Genomic DNA, 8,296 nt, shown 5'->3' on the forward strand with positions numbered 1-8,296 from the left:
GTTTCAGTTTCTCTCTCTCCCTGTGAAGTTGTCTTTTTCTTAGTGCCTGTGCTAATCTCTTTCTTAAATTTTTTTTTTTTTTTTTTTTGTTTTCATTTAATGTCTAAACAATTATTTTATATATAATAATTTTTGTTTCCTCCTCTTAATTTATGTTTTGTGTTTAGACAGTGTATTTCTTATTGTGTTTTTTAATTTAATTATGTTTCTTTGTTAAAATAGAATAGAATACACAAGTAATATAAAAGTTAAAATATATAAAAAAAATATATATAAAAAAAAAAAAAATCTAATCTATATTTGTGTCCATTTAGTTCTGTATCATATGCATGGTGTTTACTTCCCCGTAAAGCTAAATTCCATTTTCTCTTATTTGTCTCTTCTTCTTGCTTTTTACAGTGTTCAAACATCTAACCATATACTATCCATCACTCTCTTTTCTTTTTAGTACCTACTAAATATTTTGTATTCTCTTTTTTTCTTTTCTCTTGCCTCAATAATGTTATTTGTTTTATTTTTGTGTTAATTAATTTTGTGCCTTATAATAATTCTGGGGTGAGTGATTTTTTAAATAAACAATATATAGTTATAAATTTTTAATAAAATAATAGTTAGTATTTTAATTTTCAATTGCCTGCTTTTTCATCATAATTAGTAGTTAATATTTTTTTCCCGTGTGTTGTGTTTTTGTGTGATCTTGTTGGTTCTCTTGTATGCATACATACATAGTGACATAAACAAATCTAGGGTTACCACCTGCCATTTTTGATTGTTTTTAAGCTTTTTTTTTTTTTTTCTCTATATTTTTTTTTCTCATACAATATGGATTTAATAAGGTGTTTTTTTTGTAATTCAATAATAACTGAGGCTTCTGATAGACTCACAAGAATGCAAACGATCGCTCTGCAAAAGTTTTCACTCTTGTGTAATCACTGCAAAAGTTCAAATATTTCTTTACAACTACAAAATTTAAATACTAATCTCGCTAGTGTAACAAATAATGTAGACATGGTAAAATCTGTAGTGGATAATAACTCAGAAAGATTCTTCAGCCTGGAAAACAAAGTTGAATTGCTTTTTAAACATTTTATTGATCTGGAAGGTAATTTAGATAAAATAGAAAAAGTTATAGATTCCAATAGTAGAGCTGTATCACTTAACACTCTTAGCAGTGATAAAAACCACTCCAAAGTTGTTAAATCGTTAAATAACTTAGACAATACCCTTAATGAGGTATTGGATAGTAAAATTAATAAAATTAATTCAGAAAATTTAAAAAATTCGCGGCTTTTAATAAAAATTGATGAAAATTTGACTTTGATTAATAAAAATATTAATAATCACAATACATTTAATAACTCAACTAATAACAAAATTTCTGAATCCGTTCTCAAACTTTCAAATGAAGTTGAGAATTTATTAACAATAAGCAATAATAATTTTGATGAAAGCAACAATCATTTCGCAGCTTTGGAGAATGAGTTAAAAAGTACCAAAGATAGTTTAAATAAATTGATCAATATTGAAATTTCTAATTCCACGATTCCCACTACCAACCAAACTTCGGTCAATGCTCTTGAAAACCCTGTTTCAATGTCTATTCAGGAAGAAATGCAGTTTCATGTTCACAACAATAATCTTACAATAAACACTGAAAGTTTATCTAATAATAACATCAATGTAAACTCAATTCAAACTCAAAACCCAACCAACATCACTTTGCCTATTGCTAATACTAATTCTCCAGTAAACATATTTCAACCTAGAGTTGTACCCTGTCCCAAAAATATATTTATCTCTAAATTTGATATTTCAACATCTCATACAGACATTTTAGATCACATTAAGTCTGTCCTTATTAAAAATAACGTTTCTAATGACCTAAACTTAGTGAAATGTAAAAACATTACTAGGTCTAATGGAAGAGTAGCATCATTTAAAGTTTCAGTTCCTGAACCTATGTTTAATTTGTTGATGCACCCTTCATCATGGCCTGATAACACATTTATTCAAGAATTTGTAAACAAAAACACACAAGGGTCAAAAATCCATTTAAATGCAGCTCCAAAAAACTAATATGCTTGTCCCTTTATTATCAAAATGTAAGGGGACTCCGCTCCAAAGCTTCTGATGTATTCTTAAAGTCGCAAGAGCTTCCTTTTGATGTTTTTGCTTTAAGCGAAACTAATTTAACTAATGATTTTAATAGTAATGAATTTTTTTCATCAGACTATAATGTTTACCGTAAAGATGGTCAGTTAGAATTAGGGAATAGGTCTGGAAGAGGGGTTCTTATTGCTGTTAACACTAGTTACGACAGTTCTCTGATTGAAATTCCTAATACCGAAAACATTGAAATGATTTGTGTAAAAATTAAACTTATGCGAAAAAACATTTATATTATGTGCTGCTATTTGCGACCTTGCAGCCCCATCGAAACTTATCAAAATCTCATTAATGCAGTTGACTTCTTGGATGACACTATTGAAGTTCATGATAACTTATTGGTCCTAGGTGATTTTAATCTTCCTAATCTGTCGTGGTCAAAGTCCGATGATGACTCACATTTTATTGCAACTAACGCAACAACCGAAAAAGAAACTTTATTCACTGATAATCTGTCTGATTGCGGCTTACTTCAGATTAGCGATATAAAAAATAACTTGAATAGGCAACTCGATCTGATCTTCTCCAATGATGCTCATAACTGCATCGTAAAGGAAAGTAACCTTATTCTCTCAACTATTGACCTGTATCATCCACCACTATGCTTAAGTTTCGCCTATGAACATTGTAACTCAGAAGTAGAGTCTGAAAAACAATATTGTTTTAATTTCCGGAAGGCTAACTTTAACAAACTGAATGAGCTTCTAAGTAATATAAATTTTGATCTTATTTTAAATAGTGTCAACGATAGTATCGATAGTTTAACCACCAATTTTTACGTAGCCATTTTCGAATGTTTTTACCAGTCAGTACCATATTCACAAAAGAAAAATATGTCTTCTTCACCCCCATGGTATTCAAAGGAGCTTCGTTCTCTACGCAACTCCCGAAACGCTCTATGGAAGAAATATTTAAGATCTAGATCAGACATGGATTTTTCTCTTTATATGGATGTAAGCAATGAATTTTCGAGCCTTTCAAAACTTCTCTACGATGACTACATCAATCAAATGCAAATTGATTTAATTTCAAACCCTAAGCGTTTTTGGCAATTTATTAATCTAAAAAGAAAGTCAGACGGTTATCCTAATACCTTAAATTATTTAAATCACTCTTCTAGTGATTCTAAAGTTATAACTAATTTATTTGCCAATTTTTTCAGTCTTGCGTTTTCTGATAGTAACTTTGTGCCTGATAGTAACTATTTCACCTACATGAATAACTGTAACCAAACATCTTTAGTATCAATTAATATTACTGTTGAAGACGTGATACAAAAAATTCATAAACTTAAGAATGATTTCTCATCGGGTCCTGATGGCTTGCCCGCGATTGTACTAAAAAATTGTGTAGCCCATTTAGCCTCACCTATTGCCACTCTGTTTCAAAAATCCATAACTCTAGGGTTTTTTCCATCAATCTGGAAGGATTCATTCATCATCCCTATTCACAAAAAGGGATGCAAAAGTGATATTGCTAACTATAGACCAATTGCCAAATTATCGTGCATCCCAAAACTTTTTGAAAGTATTATCTTCGACACACTATATTTTAATTGTAAATCATTGTTTTCAGCCAGACAACACGGTTTTCTGAAAGGCAAATCTACGACCACTAATTTAACCGAGTTTGTATCGTACACTTTGAAATCATTAGAAAATAAGAACGAAGTTGATGTCATTGCTACAGACTTTAGCAAGGCGTTTGATAGAATATCACATAAAATTATATCGTTTAAACTTAAAGCTCTAGGATTTCCTCCCGGTTTTATTCAATGGATGAATTCATACCTTTATAATCGTAAATATCAAGTACTTTTTAGATCTTCAATCTCAGATCCATTTATTGCAAAGTCGGGCGTCCCACAAGGAAGTCATTTAGGCCCCATAATTTTTATTTTGACAATCAATGACGTAGAATCAGTCATTCAGCATTGTGAAGTCTCTACGTACGCAGATGATATGAAAATCTTTAGGACAATTTCATCGTCAAACGACCCTTTGCTTTTGCAAATTGATTTAGACAATTTCTTTGTTTGGTGTCAGAAAAATAACTTAGATCTTAATGTTGAAAAATGCCAAGCAATCACATATTCCCGCAAACGACTCCGTCCTCCACCACGTGACTATTTTATCAATGAATGTATTGTTTCAAGAGTAACAACCATTAAGGATTTGGGTGTAATTTGTGATAATGAACTTAACTTCAGATCCCACTATGACAATATTATATCTAGGGCTAATTCTGCTTTAGGTTTCGTCAAGCGCTGGTCTAAAGAGTTTTCTGACCCTTACGTTACGAAATCACTTTATACCACGTTTGTGAGGCCTTTACTTGAATATGCTAGCCAAGTCTGGTCCCCTTATCACCAAGTCCACATCAAGAGAATTGAAGCAGTACAGCGTAGATTCCTCCGTTTTGCCTTAAGAGGACTTCCGTGGGTTGATAATTTCAACTTGCCCCCTTATCAAGAACGTTTGCAACTCATTAACTTACAATCTTTAGAAAAACGTCGCGAAGTTGCCGATGTTATTTTCATACACCAAGTTTTATGTAATGTAATTGAAAACTCCACCCTCCTCGAGCAAATTAGTTTTAACGTAAGTTCCTATTCTCTCAGAACGACCCCGCAATTTCATCAAGCTCTTCATAGAACTGATTATGGCAAAAATGAACCGATTACGAGAATGTTAAGGAATGTTAATAAAAATTGTAATATTTTTGATTGTAATAACAGCAAGATCACACAAAAAAACCTACTATATGGTATTTCATAGCCCTCTTGGACCTAAAGATTAGTAAAGATTAGTAAATAGTGAAATAGTAAAAGAGAAACTGAAACTGGTCTTTTTATTTTTTTTACTGATCTAACAAGTGCATAAGCATGCTTTTTTATTTTATTTATTGTTTTTTTTTCTACACTTTTTTAATTTTTTTACTTATTTTTAAATTTTAACTTTATTTAATACTTTATTTTAATTCTTTTTCTATATGGTTGTATGTTTCCCCATGCTCCCATATAGTTACATATTTATTTTTACATTTTGTATCTGCTTGTAATAAGCAGCCCCGCTCTTATCTCGTGTTTATTTTTTTTCTTCAAAAAACTCTAATTTAAGTGCCGATATGACTAGCCACCGCAAGTGCCATCATACTCGGTGTAAATGGACCCCAGCGCGTGCGGTATCTGGGGGGGAAAGAGGCGTGGGATAATTTAATTATTTCGTTCTTAAGTAAATAAGGACGCTTAAATTTGTGCCGAAGCGCCTATTTTGTTTTTTTTTTTTCAAATGTAAGTTTTTAAAAATTTTATTTGTTAAAAGACTTTATAGTGCAATAAAGTCTTTTACCGACTTCCAAAAAGGAGAAGGTATTTAATTCGTCTGTATTTTTATTTTTTTTTATATTTGTTACCTCATAACTTTGGACTGAGTAAACCAATTTTGTTAATTATTTTTGTATTGAAAAGCCTATTTCAATTTCGTTGAGTTCTGGCTATACAAACTATGAAAAAAACCATAAAACTATCATCCATTTTGATCCATGAAAGTCGGTAGTGTTTTTTTCATAAAAATGATTATTTATCTATTCATAAGTCACTTAAGTCTGATATTGATATATATGATTATCTTTAGTTTCTTAATTTTGTATTACTTTTGTTTTTAAATAAACAATAATGCTTCATTGAAAGTTCCTCTTTCCTGTATTTGATGAAAATGAAATAAAAATGTTGTTGGCTTCCACTAAAGGTAAGTTAATTTTGTTTTACATCTAATATATCACGCAAACAATTTTTTTCTGACGCTTTGAAGCCATTGTATTCAGTAAGACTTGATTTTCATAAAAATACTTAAGTAATTAGAAAACTTAGAAAACTTGCCAGCAAACATTGTTTTCATGTTTATTTTAATGTATTAAAAATTTTGATTATTATGATTATTATGGTTTATGATTATTATGGTTTATCGTAACCGGGCCTGGGTAGCCGGTTTTTCTCCATACGTTTTAAATTTAATCGTGTGAAGGCGCTCATAAGAACGTGTATCTAGCAACACCGGCTATCATGGCCGTTTACCCGGTTCCCGGCTATGTGTGATGTATCGTTCAAGTTCCAAAACAATAAGTTCCAAGTTTGACCCAAATCCGGGCCATCCTTATGACTGTAACTTTTGATGCAGATAAACAGTCAGAATGAGGTACAAGACTCACTTTATTCCATTTATACATCATCGTAAATTTATGTTAAATGGTTGTCTCAAGTTCGAAATTATTTTCGAATACATAACTTGATTGTTAGTGTAGGTAGGTACCAACGACGCATATCAGGTAAAAATTCAACCGATATTTCATCCTTTATTTTAACGTTACATATTTTTGAAATCACATTATGACATGAGTGAACATAACATATTTGATAACGAAGAAAAAAATAACAAAAATAATAAAAAAATTATTAACTGATGAGCCCACTGTCGTACCTGGGCAAAACGCTTTATTAATTTTTGGAGTTGAGGTCACTTGAACTTATATTGAATAACATATTTGATATAAACTTACACTATACATGTTTATGACACTTCCACACTGAACTTTTCCGTTGTAATATTAATTTTACTACAATTAGATACTTCTGTCTATAGGTAGACGCATGCCACGAACAAAATCGACTGCTGTGCCAAAAAAATGTATGCAATAATTTTCCGCTTTTCCAATTCAAAATATATATGTACATATTATAACTCAGTATACATCATTCTTTATTTCGTACTCGCATCATCCGTAAACTTCTTCACAGCCAAATCTGCTAAATTTCACTTAGAACTTTCACCACATCATTGTGAATTATAAAACGCAAAATTGAATTTACGTAAATATTCTGCTAAAAAATTCACTTAGGTATATTGAGCACCCTGAAATTTTAAAGTTTGCTCAATCAAAAAGGCGAGCAGTTACATATCAACAATTAGTTAAATAAATAAACGACCGGGATAAGTTAAAAACCGTGATTATAACGATCCAAGATGTTAGATCAATTGCAAAGATAGATTTTTACGACTAGCACAAAAAGTTGACTAGTTATACCCCGACACAAAAGTAGAACTGAAATGGTTGATCTTGGTCTTCTTCAATCAGTAGTGAACGCATATAGCACTTGAGACAAATCTTCCATGACAATGATGAGCGCGCAGGATCATTTTTTTTTAAATTCTTTTTCTGAAGTGCGCAACATGAAGAGATTAAAACGAGAGATACAAGACGCAGCATCCCTCGAGCAGACGAGCCTCGAACAAACACTTCTTCTGTGAGAAATTAACTGTACTGAGAAACTGGCGTGTCAGTGTATCTATTTTTATTAAGTAAATCTTGTTTTGTTGTTGTGATCGCACTCGCTCTGTTTCGATAAAGATTTTCTAAGCGTGCGCCTTCTTTTATAAAATGACATTACGAAGAATGGACGGCACGAGAACTTTGTAAAAATAGTATGGATTCAGGAACGTTTTTTTTTTGTACATACTTTCAATAAGGCAAGTTGTACATTCGTAAAAAAAATAGATCTCGTTTTTGTCAAACAAAAATATACTGGCTGTTATAATTGTTTAGATTTAACTTCCAGCGAATGGACAGAGACACTAATCGTTGAAAAACTACCTATTCCAAAGAATTTTAAAAGCTAAATTTTTTAAAAAATATTGTTTATAAGGAAGTTGCCTACTAACCTTCCTTATAAAAAATTATTAAAAAAAAATTATACGCTTATTATGTTATGTTTGTTATATGTAGATAATTTTTGTATAATTACAAAGATATCAATTGTTTTTTTACAGTCTCAATCTTTTCTGTGTGTTTTTAAAACAATTTATAAATTTATAAACTTGCAAAATTTTTGAAAATATGTTTTTTGTACCTTCTACAAAAAGTGGCATAAAACATTTTTGTACTAAATAAATTATTTAGGTATATAATTTCTAGAAAAAGTTTTATCTCAAATTATTGCTTTCTATAATAAGTTTCAAAATACATTGATAACAACATACAAGAACAGGTCTATGCGCCCTAGTCATGGATTTATTTGTTTTTTTTTTGTATGATCTCTGAGGTTGCGAATGATTGATGGAGATGTGGATTGTGG

The 8,296-nt window shown here is 30.8% G+C and overlaps 1 protein-coding gene across 1 annotated transcript in view; it reads right to left on the reverse strand.

Moving 5' to 3' along the window:
* The window catches only part of LOC129907450 (tyrosine-protein kinase receptor), a 64,449-nt gene extending 56,900 nt beyond the window's left edge, over nt 1–7,549 (reverse strand). The window contains exon 1 of the mRNA XM_055983689.1: nt 6,724–7,549. The gene's annotated coding sequence lies outside the window, so the exon portion shown is untranslated. The remainder of the gene's footprint in view (nt 1–6,723) is intronic.
* Between the last annotated feature and the right edge of the window lie 747 nt (nt 7,550–8,296).

This window comes from Episyrphus balteatus, chromosome 1 (genome assembly GCF_945859705.1).
Source record: "Episyrphus balteatus chromosome 1, idEpiBalt1.1, whole genome shotgun sequence".
Taxonomy (NCBI): domain Eukaryota; kingdom Metazoa; phylum Arthropoda; class Insecta; order Diptera; family Syrphidae; genus Episyrphus; species Episyrphus balteatus.